Source organism: Neoarius graeffei, chromosome 14 (assembly GCF_027579695.1).
Source record: "Neoarius graeffei isolate fNeoGra1 chromosome 14, fNeoGra1.pri, whole genome shotgun sequence".
NCBI classification, from domain to species: domain Eukaryota; kingdom Metazoa; phylum Chordata; class Actinopteri; order Siluriformes; family Ariidae; genus Neoarius; species Neoarius graeffei.
This window is the reverse complement of record NC_083582.1, coordinates 57,186,116-57,203,871: the sequence shown is the minus strand read 5'-3', so window position 1 is coordinate 57,203,871 and position 17,756 is coordinate 57,186,116. Positions and strand designations below refer to the sequence as shown.

The 17,756-nt window shown below is 42.1% G+C and overlaps 1 protein-coding gene across 5 annotated transcripts in view; it reads left to right on the top strand.

The window, feature by feature from the left end:
* The first annotated feature begins 5,596 nt into the window (after positions 1–5,596).
* znf438 (zinc finger protein 438) overlaps positions 5,597–17,756 on the top strand; it is a 141,034-nt gene continuing 128,874 nt past the window's right edge. For all 5 annotated transcript variants that reach the window (XM_060940116.1, XM_060940111.1, XM_060940113.1 and 2 more), the window contains exon 1: positions 5,597–5,707. The gene's annotated coding sequence lies outside the window, so the exon portion shown is untranslated. The remainder of the gene's footprint in view (positions 5,708–17,756) is intronic.

Genomic DNA, 17,756 nt, shown 5'->3' with positions numbered 1-17,756 from the left:
GGGATATCAGGGACTGACATGTTGGCTAGTCTATATATACTAATTTACAGCACTGCTAAGATATTAGCATTCCTACCATATTCATAGAAATGTGCTCGTAGATCTTGGTTGTGATGTACTTTAAAAAAAGAAAGAAAGAAAGAAAGAAAGAAAGAAAGGAGAAAAAAAAGCTTTGAGCATTGATGAAAAGCAGCTGATAATTGGCTACGTTTTTCCAGCTACTGAACCTGTGGAACACAATGCTGTACACTGACTCACTCTTTCTCTGACTGGGTCTGCTGACGATGACAGATTTCACAGACAAGTATGTCCAAATGGCTCTTCTCGCTGAACAGACAGCGCTGCAGCCCACTGCCAGAGAGAGAGAGAGAGAGAGAGAGAGAGAGAGAGAGAGAGAGATGTAATTGTAAGAGAAAAGTGACACAACTATACACATGAAATAATCTCTCTCTCTCACACACTCATGCACACAACCTTTGTAATATAGTGCAACAGGTGAAAAGGTATTTAAGTGATATGGTATATGACAAATATTGTGTGTGTGTGTGTGTGTGTGTTTGTATACAGTACTGTGCAAAAATCTTAGACGCATAAAGAAATGCTGCAGACCAAAAAATGGCTTAAAAATAATGAAATTAAGTGTTTCAACATAAAAAAAAATACTATAAACAGCAGTAAGCCATAATAAATTAAATAAAGTCAATATCTGGTGTAAGACGACCCTTTGCTTTAAAAAATGATAATAGTAATAATAGTCTCAAGTACAATGAGTGCAGTTTTATAAGGAACTGAGCTGTAGGTTTTACTGAGCATCTTGCAGAACCAGCCATGGTTCTTCTGGACACTTTGACTGTCACATTCGCGTCTTAATTTTTACACCAAACCCCAGTAGCTTTCATTATGTTTTCTTTTTTAATCTGAAAAGTGCTCTCTTATGGAATATGCTGCTCAGATACAAACATTTTTTCTGTAACATTTAATTTTGTGCTGGAAAACGGACGTTTGGACTCTGAAATGTTTTTGTACTGACTCGATAATGTACCGTAGAAGTAATAAAACAGAAATCTATAATAAAGTTTGTATGAAAAAAATAGGGTGCCAAAGACTTTTGCACAGAAATATATATATATATATATATATATATATATATATGTACATACACACACACACATGTATATAAAAGCTCCATCCATAACTGCTTATCCTGTGCAGGGTCGCAGGCAGGCTGGAGCCTATCCTAGCTGACTATGGGTGAGAGGCGGGGTACACCCTGGACAAGTCGCCAGGTCATCACAGGGCTGACACATAGAGACAAACAAACATTCACACCTACGGTCAATTTAGAGCCAACAATTAACGTAACCTGCATGTCTTTGGACTGTAGGTGAAACCGGAGCACCCAGAGGAAACCCACGCGGACATGGGGAGAACATGCAAACTCCACACAGAAAGGCCCTCGCCGGCCACGGGGCTCAAACCCAGGACCTTCTTGCTGTGAGGCGAGAGTGCTAACCTCGAGACCACCATGCCGCTCCTAGAGAGTACTTGCAAATGGCAAATTTATTATGGACCAAGAAAGTATGTTCCATCCATCCATCCATCCATTATCTGTAGCCACTTATCCTGTTCTACAGGGTCATGGGCAAGCCGGAGCCTATCCCAGCTGACTATGGGTGAGAGGCGGGGTACACCCTGGGCAAGTCGCCAGGTCATTGCAGGGCTGATACAGAGATACAAACAACCATTCACACTCACATTCACACCTACGGTCAATTTAGAGTCACCAATTAACCTAACCTGCATGTCTTTGGACTGTGGGGGAAACCGGAGCACCCGGAGGAAACCTACGCAGACATGGGGAGAACATGCAAACTCCATACAGAAAGGTCCCCGTCAGCTACTGGGCTCGAACCCAGGACCTTCTTGCTGTGAGGCGTGAAAGTATGTTGTTTACTATAAGGGTAAACAAACACATGAGGGACTTCCTAGCCATTTTCTTTGTTTGCCATACTGCCAGTGAAGCTTCTGAGTTTTACACTGTATGTAATTTGATTAACATTAAAATGGAGGTACATCTGTATATATAATACACCACCCTGTTATTATAGCTGGGGTAATGTGTAAAGTGGTAAAATATAAATAATAAAGGAGTTACAAACCACACACTTCCAACATATCTAAACATACAAATAATATTACAGAAACATATTCACAAACAATTAGTTTTGAAGCCACTCTACTTTCTCTCATAAATTTGATAACACTGGGGAACAATTTGAAAAAAAAATTCTGTCGAGTTAGATTTTTATGCTGATTAAAACTAAAATTGGCATGCTGATTGCAAAATTGCAGTCAGTTTTTTTCTAGCACGTCAAGTTTTTTTCTCCACAGCTTACCCTCCAGATAAGCAAAATTCCACTGATTAGCTGTAGTAAGACTATTTGAAGGTTATGGAAGAACGTTATCAGGGCAGATGGGATGTACATATGATGGCTGACTATTGTTGGAGCATCAAACGCGATAGTCCTCAAATTGAACACTCCAGAAAGAGCTATAAACGTAAATTTTTACCTTAACTACTTGCATGGGTGGCACAGTGGTGTCGTGGTTAGCACGGTCGCTTCACAGCAAGAAGGTTCCGGCCCGGAACGTTTGTCTCCTTCTGCTGCTAAAAACAACTGAAAAGAAATGTAACTAAAAGAATAAGTTCAAGAGTGCGATCCATCTCTCCTTTCACACTAATTATTCATAGGAGACGCACCACGGGAGAGCGCATACTTAAATGATTAGCCTACTTAAATAATTATTATTATTAGGTCTACATGTTGCCATTTCAACATTCTGAATTCAGAAACAAGGTAAATAATAACAAACGTGGACGTGAGCTGTAGATATTTATGCTCAAATCCACTCAAAGTAGGGGGCGGGGCACCATCACGCTGTGTCAAGACAAGAACTTTCCTGAGAAATAACGCGAACGTCTGCATCATGCGGGATTTGCGGGCGGGAGCGGGACAAAATATGGCGGGAGCGGGACTGAAAATCATAATTCTTTGCGGGAGCGGGACTGAAAAATCCGACCCGCACAGACCTCTAGTTCCGGGTTCGAGCCCAGCAGCCGGTGAGGGCCTTTCTGTGTAGAGTTTGCATGTCTGCGTGGGTTTCCTCCGGGTGCTCCGGTTTCCCCCACAATCCAAAGACATGTAGTTAGGTTGATGTGGGGCGGCCTTGGGCTGAGGTGCGCTTGAGCAAGGTACCGAACCCTTGACTGCTCCCCGGCGCTCTGGTGTGGCTGCCCACTGCTCTGAGTGTGTGCGTGTGTTCACTGCTTCAGATGGGATAAACGCAGAGGATGAATTTCACTGTGCTTGAAGTGTGCATGTGATGAATAAAGGTTTCTTCTTCTTCTTGCACACAATTATAATTACAGTAGCCATATCCTTTGTAAAAACATGTATTAAATAAACATTGCAGTCATGCCTGTTTCTTTCATATTTCATTGTATGTCAATATTTGTAATTTTTTATAAAACAAGCACATATCTGGTAAGTACAGTATTTTTCATATTTTTTTAAGGCAAGGCAAGGCAAGGCAAGTTTATTTATATAGCACATTTCATACACAATGGCAGTTCAATGTGCTTTACAGAAGTAAAAACAAAAACAGTAAACAATAGAGAAATAAAATTACATAAAATTAATTTTCTTTATTCTAAAATAATTAATTAAAATAATTAAAAGAAAATAATAAGAATTAAACAAAAGTAGAAATAAAATATTAAAATGCCAAAAAGAAAAAGAAAAAGGAGAAAAAGAAAGAAAAAGAAACTAGCAGAATAAAATAGAATAAAGTTAAAGTAAATTTAAAACATGCAGAGAAAGTAAAGATTATAAAAAATGTAAAAATATTAATAATTTAGCAGAAAGCATCTGAAAACAGCTTGGTCTTAAACCTAGATTTGAAGCTGCCAACAGCAGGAGCATTTTTGATGTCCTCTGGCAGTTGGTTCCATAGCTGTACTGCATAGTAGCTAAAAGCTGCTTCACCACACTTTGTTTTAACAACAGGTTTTAACAGTAAATTTTTCTGTTGCGATCTGGTAGATCTGATTGGGTTAGGCCGCTGCAACATATCAGAGAGGTAATTGGGCCCTGTACCATTTAGAGATTTGTACACCAGCACCAATACTTTAAAGTCAATTCTGTAGCTTACTGGAAGCCAGTGAAGGGACCTTAGAATTGGAGTAATGTGCTCTGTTCTTTTTGTTCGTGTGAGAACCCTCGCCGCTGCATTTTGAACCAGCTGAAGTCGTTTGATGGTCTTTTTTGGCAGGCCTGTGAAAAGGCCATTGCAGTAATCAACCCTACTAGAGATGAAGGCATGTATTAGTTTTTCCAGATCATGTTTTGACATAAGTCCTCTTAGCTTGGAAATGTTTTTTAGGTGATAAAATGCCGTTTTAGTGATTGCTTTCATGTGACTGTCAAAGTTTAGCTCGCTGTCAATGAAAACACCAAGATTTTTAACCATTTCTTTAGTTTTCATCCCTTTTGTGTCAAGAATAGTGGTAATCCTGAGTCTTTCATCTTTTTTTCCAAATAGAATTACTTCTGTTTTATCTGTGTTCAGCTGAAGAAAATTTTGTGACATCCAGCTATTGATTTGATCGATACACTGGTAGAGACATTCAAGACTCATCCCTCATCTCATTATCTCTAGCCGCTTTATCCTTCTACAGGGTCGCAGGCAAGCTGGAGCCTATCCCAGCTGACTACGGGCGAAAGGCGGGGTACACCCTGGACAAGTCGCCAGGTCATCACAGGGCTGACACATAGACACAGACAACCATTCACACTCACATTCACACCTACGGTCAATTTAGAGTCACCAGTTAAGCTAACCTGCATGTCTTTGGACTGTGGGGGAAACCGGAGCACCCGGAGGAAACCCATGCGGACACGGGGAGAACATGCAAACTCCGCACAGAAAGGCCCTCGCCGGCCCCGGGGCTCGAACCCAGGACCTTCTTGCTGTGAGGCAACAGCGCTAACCACTACACCACCGTGCCGCCACATTCAAGACTCCCCATGTCTATTTAAGAAAACGGGGATCCTATAGTTCAAAAACTTGACGTGATAGAGAAAAACTGAGATCAGTTTTGGATTCTGCACCCAAAAATTAGCTAAAAACAGCTGTCAGACCTAACCCAACAAAAACTGCTCCCCAGTGTGATTAAACCTTCATCACATCCGCCCTGTACATGGAAAGGGGGCGGGTTCACTCAAACCTTCGCGAAATACATGATTGGATAGCTGTAACTTTTGTCGTTTCTGATTGGCTAAATTTCTCGAGCTGACCCTGTGTTGAGTGAGCCGTTCTATTTTTTTTTAAAGGGGTAAACATGGGCTATTTCTTTAACACATAATAAAGCGTACGTGTTCTGTCTGTGTTCAGGCTAATATTTTGTGTCTTATTGAAGTGTAAGACAGTTTTGAAATGTCTGTACATGATATGACACGAGATTTTTATTGGTTAGTCGGAGATTTTTACACTGATCCTCCCCACAGAGAGTCATTTATGGTCTGATCCAAAATGGCTGCATAGAAACAGATGTGAAGATGTGTCGTTCTTCCAAAGAAACCGATATGTTACGTCGTGCAAATTTGTGAAGAGTCCTCTGAGGGAGCAGGAGGACATCCGTGAGAAGGTGAGGCAAAAGATGTTACGTTTGTTTCGTCGTTGGGTTTCGGTAATCCTGCAGGAGAATAAAACCCAATGGGGTTCCTGTGCGGTCTGATCACGGCAGCCAATAGGAGAGGACAGTGCAGCTTCCGGGTCCTGAGTGGACAATAACACAGGAGGGGAGACTGTCTGTCTGTCTGTCTGTCAGCCCTGTCTGTCACTCCTGGAGTAGAGGCATTTGGAGAAGAGTCATAAGCAGACCTAAAGACACCTTGATCTGAAAAGGCTGGGGGTCTTGGGGTCCTCTCCTGGGCAACCCTGGAGAAAAAAAAAAGTACTTTATTGCATTTAAAGTATAATCATATTTTCAATAGTATATTGAAAATGTCATCTCATCATCTCTATCCTCTTTATCCTGTTCTACAGGGTCGCAGGCAAGCTGGAGCCTATCCCAGCTGACTACGGGCGAAAGGCGGGGTACACCCTGGACAAGTCGCCAGGTCATCACAGGGCCGACACATAGACACAGACAACCATTCACACTCACATTCACACCTACGGTCAATTTAGAGTCACCAGTTAACCTAACCTGCATGTCTTTGGACTGTGGGGGAAACCGGAGCACCCGGAGGAAACCCACGCGGACACGGCGAGAACATGCAAACTCCGCACAGAAACGCCCTCGCTGGCCGCTGGAAAATGTAATATGTAAAAAAAATAAAATGCCTGAAAATGAAAATAAAGCGCCTCTGATGATTTCATGAGAAGCTGACCTATTTTCAACTTTTATAGGTCAGTCATGGGTCAACTTATAATATACGGTATGTGGAATCGCTCACTACTCCTATGATACCCCATAGGGAAGAGTGGGGAGACTTGGGACACGTTTTCAGCTTTTGTAGATTGTGTGAAATTCTTTGCAGGTAGCATCACGTTCATACTGCATTCGAGAGGATTTACTATATTTACTATGTGGCACGGTGGTGTAGTGGTTAGCACTGTTGCCTCCTAGCAAGAAGGTTCTGGGTTCAAGCCCAGCGGCCGGCGGGGGCCTTTCTGTGTGGAGTTTGCATGTTCTCCCTGTGTCTGCGTGGGTTTCCTCCGGGTGCTCCGGTTTCCCCTACAGTCCAGAGACATGCAGGTTAGGTTAACTGGTGGCTCCAGATTGACTCTGGGTGTGAATGGTAGTTTGTCTCTATGTGTCAGCCCTGTGATGACCTGGCTTCTTGTCCAGGGTGTACCCCGCCTTTCGCCCGTAGTCAGCTGGGGATAGGCTCCAGCTTGCCCGCGATCCTGCACAGGATAAGCGGTTATGAATCATGAATGAATAGATGAATGGACTATACCCTCTTACCACAACATTAGCTTCTCAGCTTGGCACATATACTGGCCTTCAAGGCTTCACTTTTTCTGTCATTATTTTTTGCAGGGAGATATGAGACATTATGTTGGGAGACTTGGGACATAATGAGGAGACATGGAACAAAAATAAAATACCGAGGCGTACGTGTTTTAATTTTTATTTATTGTCAAAACTTGTAACTTATGAACTGTATGAACACACGATGCTGGTACAGCAAGAGAAAAATGTCAGTTTATCCAAAACCTGAGTAGACAAATCAGTTCTATAGACTGGTTTCACCCTCCTTGACGACCGTCGTCAAGGACAAACTCGGAGAACAAACGGTCGCGGTTTAATAGCGAGCCTCAAGTGTTTTAACTTGGAAATATCGTCAATTTTTGTGAGTTTTATGGGTGTTTTGAATCGATCAAATAGGGATAAACAAAGGTTTTCCTGCTTACCTTCGGTTCCTGCTGAAAAATATAATTAAAAAAGGCAAGATTTATACAAGAAACGTAGTTTCGTCACATACGTTGAGAAGAGCTCCTGAGCGACGTTTACACAAAGTCTGCAGCGACCATTTTCTATCAGGTAAATTAATAATTAGTATTTTTGCATAATATGCACATGTACATTGTACAACCCCGATTCCAAAAAAGTTGGGACAAAGTACAAACTGTAAATAAAAACGGAATGCAATAATTTACAAATCTCAAAAACTGATATTGTATTCACAATAGAACATAGACAACATATCAAATGTCGAAAGTGAGACATTTTGAAATTTCATGCCAAATATTGGCTCATTTGAAATTTCATGACAGCAACACATCTCAAAAAAGTTGGGACAGGGGCAATAAGAGGCTGGAAAAGTTAAAGGTACAAAAAAGGAACAGCTGGAGGACCAAATTGCAACTCATTAGGTCAATTGGCAATAGGTCATTAACATGACTGGGTATAAAAAGAGCATCTTGGAGTGGCAGCGGCTCTCAGAAGTAAAGATGGGAAGAGGATCACCAATCCCCCTAATTCTGCACCGACAAATAGTGGAGCAATATCAGAAAGGAGTTCGACAGTGTAAAGTTGCAAAGAGTTTGAACATATCATCATCTACAGTGCATAATATCATCAAAAGATTCAGAGAATCTGGAAGAATCTCTGTGCGTAAGGGTCAAGGCCGGAAAACCATACTGGGTGCCCGTGATCTTCGGGCCCTTAGACGGCACTGCATCACATACAGGCATGCTTCTGTATTGGAAATCACAAAACGGGCTCAGGAATATTTCCAGAGAACATTATCTGTGAACACAATTCACCGTGCCATCAGCCGTTGCCAGCTAAAACTCTATAGTTCAAAGAAGAAGCCGTATCTAAACATGATCCAGAAGCGCAGACGTCTTCTCTGGGCCAAGGCTCATTTAAAATGGACTGTGGCAAAGTGGAAAACTGTTCTGTGGTCAGACGAATCAAAATGTGAAGTTCTTTATGGACATCAGGGACGCTGTGTCATTTGGACTAAAGAGGAGAAGGACGACCCAAGTTGTTATCAGCGCTCAGTTCAGAAGCCTGCATCTCTGATGGTATGGGGTTGCATTAGTGCGTGTGGCATGGGCAGCTTACACATCTGGAAAGACACCATCAATGCTGAAAGGTATATCCAGGTTCTAGAGCAACATATGCTCCCATCCAGGCGACGTCTCTTTCAGGGAAGACCTTGTATTTTCCAACATGACAATGCCAAACTACATACTGCATCAATTACAGCATCATGGCTGCGTAGAAGAAGGGTCCGGGTACTGAACTGGCCAGCCTGCAGTCCAGATCTTTCACCCACAGAAAACATTTGGCGCATCATAAAACGGAAGATACGACAAAAAAGACCTAAGACAGTTGAGCAACTAGAATCCTACATTAGACAAGAATGGGTTAACATTCCTATCCCTAAACTTGAGCAACTTGTCTCCTCAGTCCCCAGACGTTTACAGACTGTTGTAAAGAGAAAAGGGGATGTCTCACAGTGGTAAACATGGCCTTGTCCCAACTTTGAGACGTGTTGTTGTCATGAAATTTAAAATCACCTAATTTTTCTCTTTAAATTATACATTTTCTCAGTTTAAACATTTGATATGTCATGTATGTTCTATTCTGAATAAAATATGGAATTTTGAAACTTCCACATCATTGCATTCCGTTTTTATTTACAATTTGTACTTTGTCCCAACTTTTTTGGAATCGGGGTTGTAGAAATTCATGAATGACAAGTCAGTGTTTTGGGTAAAAATGTTCTAAATTAAATTTATGTGTCTCAATATGGCTTTATATGTTGCTTATTTTCACTATAAGTTTTGATTGCATCATACTCAGGGAAACCAGCTGGACTTTATGAAGAAGGCAACCCAGATTGGGCTCCATTTCAAAATATTGGATGCAAATAGAGTGAAGTTAAGGCTAACGATGTAGAAAGAGATCAGTTGTTTAATTTACCTGATATAAAGTAGTCGCTGCAGACTCGTATAAGGTTAACATTTTTCAGGTAAACATCGCTCAAGAGGTCTTCTCGACGTATGCGACGTACGGTAACCCTGTTTCTCACCGTTTCTTGTATAAATCTTGCCGTTTTTTTTTATTATATCTTTCAGCAAGAACTGAAGGTAAGAAAAAAACTTTATCCCTATTATGTAAAAACTTTTTATTTCTATTCGATTGATACTGGTTAACAATGTCCATTGTCATAGTAATGCAATTCTTGCCGTGTAAAAAGATTGTTTTTCTCAGTGAATAAAAATAAATAAATAAACAGAACAAAGCTTGTCACATAAAAATACAAGGAACTTTTTTTTTTCTTCTTTTCAAAAAGATTAAAAAACACTGCGAGTAGGCAGCGATGGAGCATTTATAAGGCGGCAAAATCTCTGGCTGCTGGCAGTTATTGACGGCTGGATAATGCCTTTCTAGAAAAGTTAATCCATAGAGAAGATAACGGCAAGTGCGATTTCTCAAGATTGTCCGTCAGATTGCTTCAAACATTGTTTATGCATGATGGTCTGCATTACTAGCTCGCTTTATAATTTCAGGCTTTGCTCAATAACAGCATTAGCTCTGCACTGAACTGTGTAATATCTATGTTGTGAGCATTGTCTGTCACTTTAATCACTTCTAATAGATCCAAAAGAGCAATTACTCAAGAATAATCTGCATTTAGCATGAGGAAAGACAGTAACGTTTAATAACAGGAAGGTAACGATATCCAGTGCAGGGAACTGCGACTCTCGTCTCTTCCCTGAACGCGCGATTGGAGTGAATCAATCAATCAAATGTTATTTATATAGCCCTTTACAATAACCAAAAGGTACCCAAAGTGCTTTACATCAAAGCCATAAAACAGAACACCAAAACACATAAAAACACAGGTTTTGACTGCGGAAGGTGCCACCGTGCTGCAGATTACCAAAAGCCTTTCAGAAGTACATGAAATAAAACAGACGAAACGAAGCACCCCTCAAAAACAAGACTCCCCTAGTCAGGATTGTATGCCAATCTAAAAAAGTAGGTCTTCAACTTTGATTTAAAAAGGCCGGGATCAATAGTGGTGCAAATGTCGGGGGGCAGATTGTTCCACAGTCTGGGAGCAGCGACAGCAAAAGAACGATCACCCCACTGTTTATATCTCGACCTTGGAACTTCTTACAGAAGCTGACCAGAAGAACGCAGGGCCCTACCATGATCACGAATAGTTAAAATCTCAGACAAGTAAGAGGGAGCCAGCCCATTGATGGCATTAAAAACTAGACAGGGACACTCTAACGAGTGCAAACCCCGCCTTTTCCCTATTAAAATACATTGGGCGAAAATTTCGAAGTTCTGCCATGACCTTGACCTTTGACCTCCAAAATTTAATGGTTTCCTTCCTGGGTGATTGGCAACACGTACAAAATTTGGTCCAAATCGATCCATTGGTTCTTGAGATATCTTGCAGACACACAGACAGACAGACAGACAGATACACACACAGACTGACGCAGGTGAAAATAATAACCCCTCCGACTACTGTTGGTGGGGTTAACAAACAACAGAAGTTTAAAATCAATTCTAAAACGGACCGGAAGCCAATGGAGTGACGACAACACAGGAGTAACGTGTTCACGTCTAGACGTGCTTGTTAAAGATCGGGCCACAGCGTTCTGTACAAGCTGAAGACGTAAAACTGAAGACTGGCTGAGGCCAACATACAGGGCATTACAGTAGTCCAGTCTCGAACTGATAAATGAATGCTGGTAGATCAGAGTTGAGTGCGGTTTTGAGTAAAACTGAGGCCCTGTCCACACGGCAACGGATTCAAGTGAATCCGATACAATTGTTTATCGTTTCGGCCTGGCGTCTACACGGCACCGGCGTTTTGGGTGCCCCAAAACGCGATCTTTTGAGAACGGGTTCCAGAGTGGAAAGATCTGGCAACGTTGCCATTGCAAAGTCGTCTGGATGAGTAGAACGGATTTGTTTACGATGACGTCACAACCACATGACTGTGAGTGCTTCACGCTGGGTAGAAGTGTAACGAACTCGATGCGAGTTGTCAACAAATCCTATAACTTGGTTCATGAAACGCGCTTACAAAATATTTTCACTGTGAATATTTATTGTGTAATGGTGCAAAGTGAGAGAGAGAGAGAGAGAGAGAGAGAGAATAGCCCTTAGGGCAGAGTCAATCCCGCCAGCAAAAATAGGGAAAAAAAGGAGCGATCTCACCTCTTCAGATGTTGGTTTAAGTCCTACAATACATTCCTCAAAAAGGGCGTAGAAGAACAAATTAATCCATCAACGTGCAGCATTCAATTTATTCCGGACCATTAAAGACGCCGCCTTCCGCGTAGAATCATGCGTCATCCTCGCCGCCATATTGGATGGGTCAAAGTGGAAAATAAAGATGCCTCATTCATGTGCTGCATTTAACTGTACCAACAGGTTTACCGTCCAAACGAGATCACATGGGATTACCTTTCACAGGTGAGACTGGAAAAATGCTTTTCATTGTATTTGGTCATTATAATGTAATTTTACGAACAGATTTTTCTGACTGTGGCTAATATGAAGTCTCGCGCATAATAGTTTATGCGCATGCGTCCTTACTTCTTCTATTGTTCTGGTGTCTCCGAAGGGACCGTCTTACAGCGCCCCTAGAGGTGTGGCATGTGTATTGCATCGTTTTCAGCAAGCGTTGCGTTGCCATATGGACCTGATATTTTACTGATCGTTGCCCATGTGGACGCGATATATTTTTAAATAACATCTCGTTGCCGTTGTCGTGTGGATGTAGCCTGAGAATGCAGTGTTTGTGCATACATTTCCGAATGAACAGTGAGCTGCCACTCCTGCTCGTCATTAGCCTGTTCCTACGGCTCACTGTGTCGCAGTCACTCATGAAGTGAAGTCGGGTTTCATTCGCGTATTAGGCAAAGAATACAAGCTCTAACGTGGCTGATAAAGGAAATGGACCACTTTAAGTAAGGTCCAGACTGAGATGTAAAGGTGCTATATGTATGACTTTCAAACATCTAAAATTATCAACAGGATGTGAAGAAAAGATCATTTTGACATCAAGTACACTCGCTGGCCACTTTATTAGGAACACCCATACACCTGCTGTCTTGTGCAGTTCTGTAATCGGCCGAGCCCTTGACAGCAGCACGATGCGTAAAATCATGCAGATACGACTCAAGAGCTTCAGTTCATGTTCACTTCAAACATCAGAATGGGAAAAATTGTGATCTCGAAGTGTGACTTTCTTTCACTGTGGCATGGGTGTTGGTTTGAGTGTTTCAGAAACTGCCGATCTCCTGGGGTTTTCACACACACAGCAGCCTCTACAGTTTACACAGATGGAATGGTGCGAAAAACAACAACAAAAAAAATTGAGTAAGCGACAGTTCTGTGGGTGGAAACGCCTTGTTGATAAGAGAGGTCAGAGAAAAATGGTTTCCCAAAAGCCTCGTAACACTAAGAGCATCTTAACTAGGAGAGTGTTCATTGTGCTGCTCGCTTTACCATTTAACGATGATCTTTGCGCTACAATGCTTTCGGGAAACTCGGCACAGATTGGTTCGAGCTGCCGGGAAGGATACAGCAACTCGTAACAGCTCTTTACAACCGTGGTGAGCAGAAAAGCATCTCAGCATGTGACAGCAGAAGACCACACTGGGTTCCAGTCCTGCCAGCCAAGAACAGGAGTCTTAGAACAGGAGTCTTAGAATCAAGACTATTAAAGTGGCCGATGAGTGTACTGTATGTCTGTGTATTGTGTTTCAGAGATATCGACTAAAGTTAGCATGTTAACCAGCTAGCCCTGAGACAGGACGGGCCATGCTGTCTTGCAATACCACTTCGTACCTCAGTATGTGATAGTGAGCCATTGTAGTGTCCAGTTTGCCCTCAGTCCAAAATGAGAGAAAATAAAGTAGTGCAGCGCCAAGGACATATACAGTGGGGCAAAAAAGTATTTAGTCAGCCACCAATTGTGCAAGTTCTCCCACTTAAAAAGATGAGAGAGGCCTGTAATTTTCATCATAGGTACACTTCAACTATGAGAGACAGAATGGGGGAAAGAATCCAGGAAATCACATTGTAGGATTTTTAATGAATTAATTGGTAAATTCCTCGGTAAAATAAGTATTTGGTCACCTACAAACAAGCAAGATTTCTGGCTCTCACAGACCTGTAACAACTTCTTTAAGAGGCTCCTCTGTCCTCCACTCATTACCTGTATTAATGGCACCTGTTTGAACTCGTTATCAGTATAAAAGACACCTGTCCACAACCTCAAACAGTCACACTCCAAACTCCACTATGGCCAAGACCAAAGAGCTGTCAAAGGACACCAGAAACAAAATTGTAGACCTGCACCAGGCTGGGAAGACTGAATCTGCAATAGGTAAGCAGCATGGTGTGAAGAAATCAACTGTGGGAGCAATTATTAGAAAATGGAAGACATACAAGACCACTGATAATCTCCCTCGATCTGGGGCTCCATGCAAGATCTCACCCCGTGGGGTCAAAATGATCACAAGAACGGTGAGCAAAAATCCCAGAACCACACGGGGGGACCTAGTGAATGACCTGCAGAGAGCTGGGACCAAAGTAACAAAGGCTACCATCAGTAACACACTACGCCGCCAGGGACTCAAATCCTGCAGTGCCAGACGTGTCCCCCTGCTTAAGCCAGTACATGTCCAGGCCCGTCTAAAGTTTGCTAGAAAGCATTTGGATGATCCAGAAGAGGATTGGGAGAATGTCATATGGTCAGATGAAACCAAAATAGAACTTTTTGGTAAAAACTCAACTTGTCGTGTTTGGAGGAGAAAGAATGCTGAGTTGCATCCAAAGAACACCATACCTACTGTGAAGCATGGGGGTGGAAACATCATGCTTTGGGGCTGTTTTTCTGCAAAGGGACCAGGATGACTGATCTGTGTAAAGGAAAGAATGAATGGGGCCATGTATCGTGAGATTTTGAGTGAAAACCTCCTTCCATCAGCAAGGGCATTGGAGATGAAACGTGGCTGGGTCTTTCAGCACGACAATGATCCCAAACACACCGCCCAGGCAACGAAGGAGTGGCTTCGTAAGAAGCATTTCAAGGTCCTGGAGTGGCCTAGCCAGTCTCCAGATCTCAACCCCATAGAAAATCTTTGGAGGGAGTTGAAAGTCCGTGTTGCCCAGCGACAGCCCCAAAACATCACTGCTCTAGAGGAGATCTGCATGGAGGAATGGGCCAAAATACCAGCAACAGTGTGTGAACCTTGTGAAGACTTACAGAAAATGTTTGACCTCTGTCATTGCCAACAAAGGGTATATAACAAAGCATTGAGATGAACTTTTGTTATTGACCAAATACTTATTTTCCACCATAATTTGCAAATAAATTATTTAAAAATCAGACAATGTGATTTTCTGGATTTTTTTTTTCTCATTTTGTCTCTCATAGTTGAAGTGTACCTATGATGAAAATTACAGGCCTCTCTCATCTTTTTAAGTGGGAGAACTTGCACAATTGGTGACTGACTAAAAACTTTTTTGCCCCACTGTATGCTAACTTCTTATTGGTTATATTGAAGCTACTGTCCCCGGGTATAGAGGTTGTGAAGTGGCATCATGCCATGTTGCGTGTTGGGACGAGGTGGTATCTTGAGAGGGACAATCTCCATTACCTGTACCTTCTACAGCGGTTACCTGCTTACTTTTTGTTTTGTTTGGCTAAAAAGTGAATTAAATCGGTCAAATCTGATGGAGCAGGCAAAAGAGAAAGAAAACAGACCCTGCCAAGAGAAATTGAATTCCAGTGCCATACAACAGTATTTGGACAAATGAAGCATGATAAGCAACTGAGCTATATGTCATGGCAGCCAGATTGGATTACAGACCCTGATTCACTACCTTCGCTCACATAACCGAACAATGTAAACCATCTCGTTTTTGGACCGAGTGTATATTCTTTACACGAGTTTAAATTACATATCCCTCGAAGACATGGGTGTACAGTACACCCCAACTTTCTGGTTTTATACTGCCTCTATTTGTTTGGAGTGGAGTATGAATTCTACAGGTAGCCGATTCCTACATATCAAAAGTCTCTCCTGTGCAAGGACCTGGTCTTCAGACAGTCTCCTGTCCCAGTACTAACCAGGTCCTTAAGGCGCATTGGGCAGTGCTGATCTCCGTTTCTATAGCCTTTTTCTCAGATTGGAACATTGCCTTTACGTGTATTTTAATAGGCGACATGTTTGCGCAGTGGGTCGTATTATCACCTTACTGCTCCAGGGTCCTTGGATTGATTCTGAGCTCAGGTACCCCAGGGTCTCTGTATGGATTTTTGTGGCTACTGCCTCATATAGAGGTGGTAGCCACTGTTACACCTTTTCCACCAAATCAGTTCCAGGGCTGGTTCACAACTCGTTCAACTTGCGAGCCAGCTGAGAACCAGTTTGCTTTTCCATAGCTCGCGGTGCTAAGGGAAGCCACATCATTATGTCATTGTGTATGTCCGTTACGTCGTTGTATACGTCAGTTACGTCACTGTATACGTCAGTTACGTTGCTACGTTTGCATAAACCTTGGCGCGAATATCGAAGCAAAAACAACATGGAAGAAGCAACAGCAGCAGCAACAACAATAATAATAATAATGGATGACTTCGCATTTGTACAGCTGCTGCTTCTCGTCGCTTAAAAATGGCGATCTTTTGCGGTCTTGTTATTGTTGTTGGTCTTAACAACTCTGCCCCCCCGCTGACGTAAGCGGTTCTTTCCTCTGGCCCAGCAGAGAGTTGGTGCTAGCCTGGAACCGGTTTTTCTGGCCCCAGAGCCAGTTCTTTGTCAGTGGAAACAGAAAACCCGGTTCCAAACTAAGCACTGGCCCCGAACCAGCCCTGGAACTGATTTGGTGGAAAAGGGGCATATGCCATTGTGCTGGAAGAGTGTAACAATCACGCATCCGCATAAGCATTACAGTCACCAGAACGGCGAATCGTGATCTCGTGTTATCAAAGGTACACATGAACGAGTGTAAGAATGAGTGGAACAATAGCAATACTTCATAACCAATCAGCACTTATCCTGATCAAGTTCGATTACCCATTCTATTTCTTGATAAACTTCGGAAACAATCAGAACCAGAAACGAAATAAGAAAAACCTTGTTATAACTTCATAGTATCAGAAGATAATCGGCAGATAAAAAGACAAATGAAATTCACCTCATGGTTCGCCAAGGCTACCGATTCGATATCAAGTAAGTGGTGTTTATTTTAAGAAAATTAACCTTTTGATTATCACAGCTTTTGTTTGGTTCTTCTGAAAGGTCATGTGAAACATTTTGTAAGTTGTGTTTTTTTTTTTTTTTTGAGCTTTTTGGCAGATGTTTAGGCTAAGACAATTCATGAACAAGTGCTTTCTTACTATTTTGAAAACAGATTTCGTTCACAGCACTGCATTTTGAACAAAGCCCTGATGCTGCTCACAGCTTGGTGATGCTTGCAAGAGATGTGGCTTGTATAATTGATAACATGTATATATGCTGTATTTACTGTATGGACGTTGTATCAGAAAACAGTTTTATTCATAAGCAGTAGCCACATGTACCCATAGCGTACCTACTTTTGCATGTGGTCCCTGTGTTCGAGTGGGTTTCCTTCAGGTTCTCCGGTTTCCTCCCACTGTCCAAAAACACGCATGTAGGTGGATTGGCTGTGCCCTCCAATAGACTAGTGGCGTGGCCCTTGTCAGAATATACTTCACCCATCTGAGGGGAAATTCTCCTTACTTTTTATAGTTTTTGACCCTGAGCGGTTACTGAAAGTGAGTGGTGTGAGTGTACTACTGCATAATTAACCACACCTGTGATAATGATGAGCTTATCTAAAGTTAACTAATTGGCCAGTGAAATCTTTTCTTCTCTGTCTTTTTTTTTTTTTAACCACATGAAGGGTCAGGGTCAACCATAATACAGAACCCCTGGAGCAGATAAGGTTAAGGGCCTTGCTCACAGACCCAGTGGCAGCTAGGTGGTGTTGGGGCTTAAACCAACAACCTTCTTATCAGTAATCCAGAGCTTGAACCACTGAGCCACCACTAGTTTTTACTGATGCATAAAATCTGGAACTTCTAATTCTTATATTATAATCAAGTCATTTTCCATTTACTTTTCCTGGTTGTGGTTACAGTGGCAAAAGTCTGAGGAGAGTC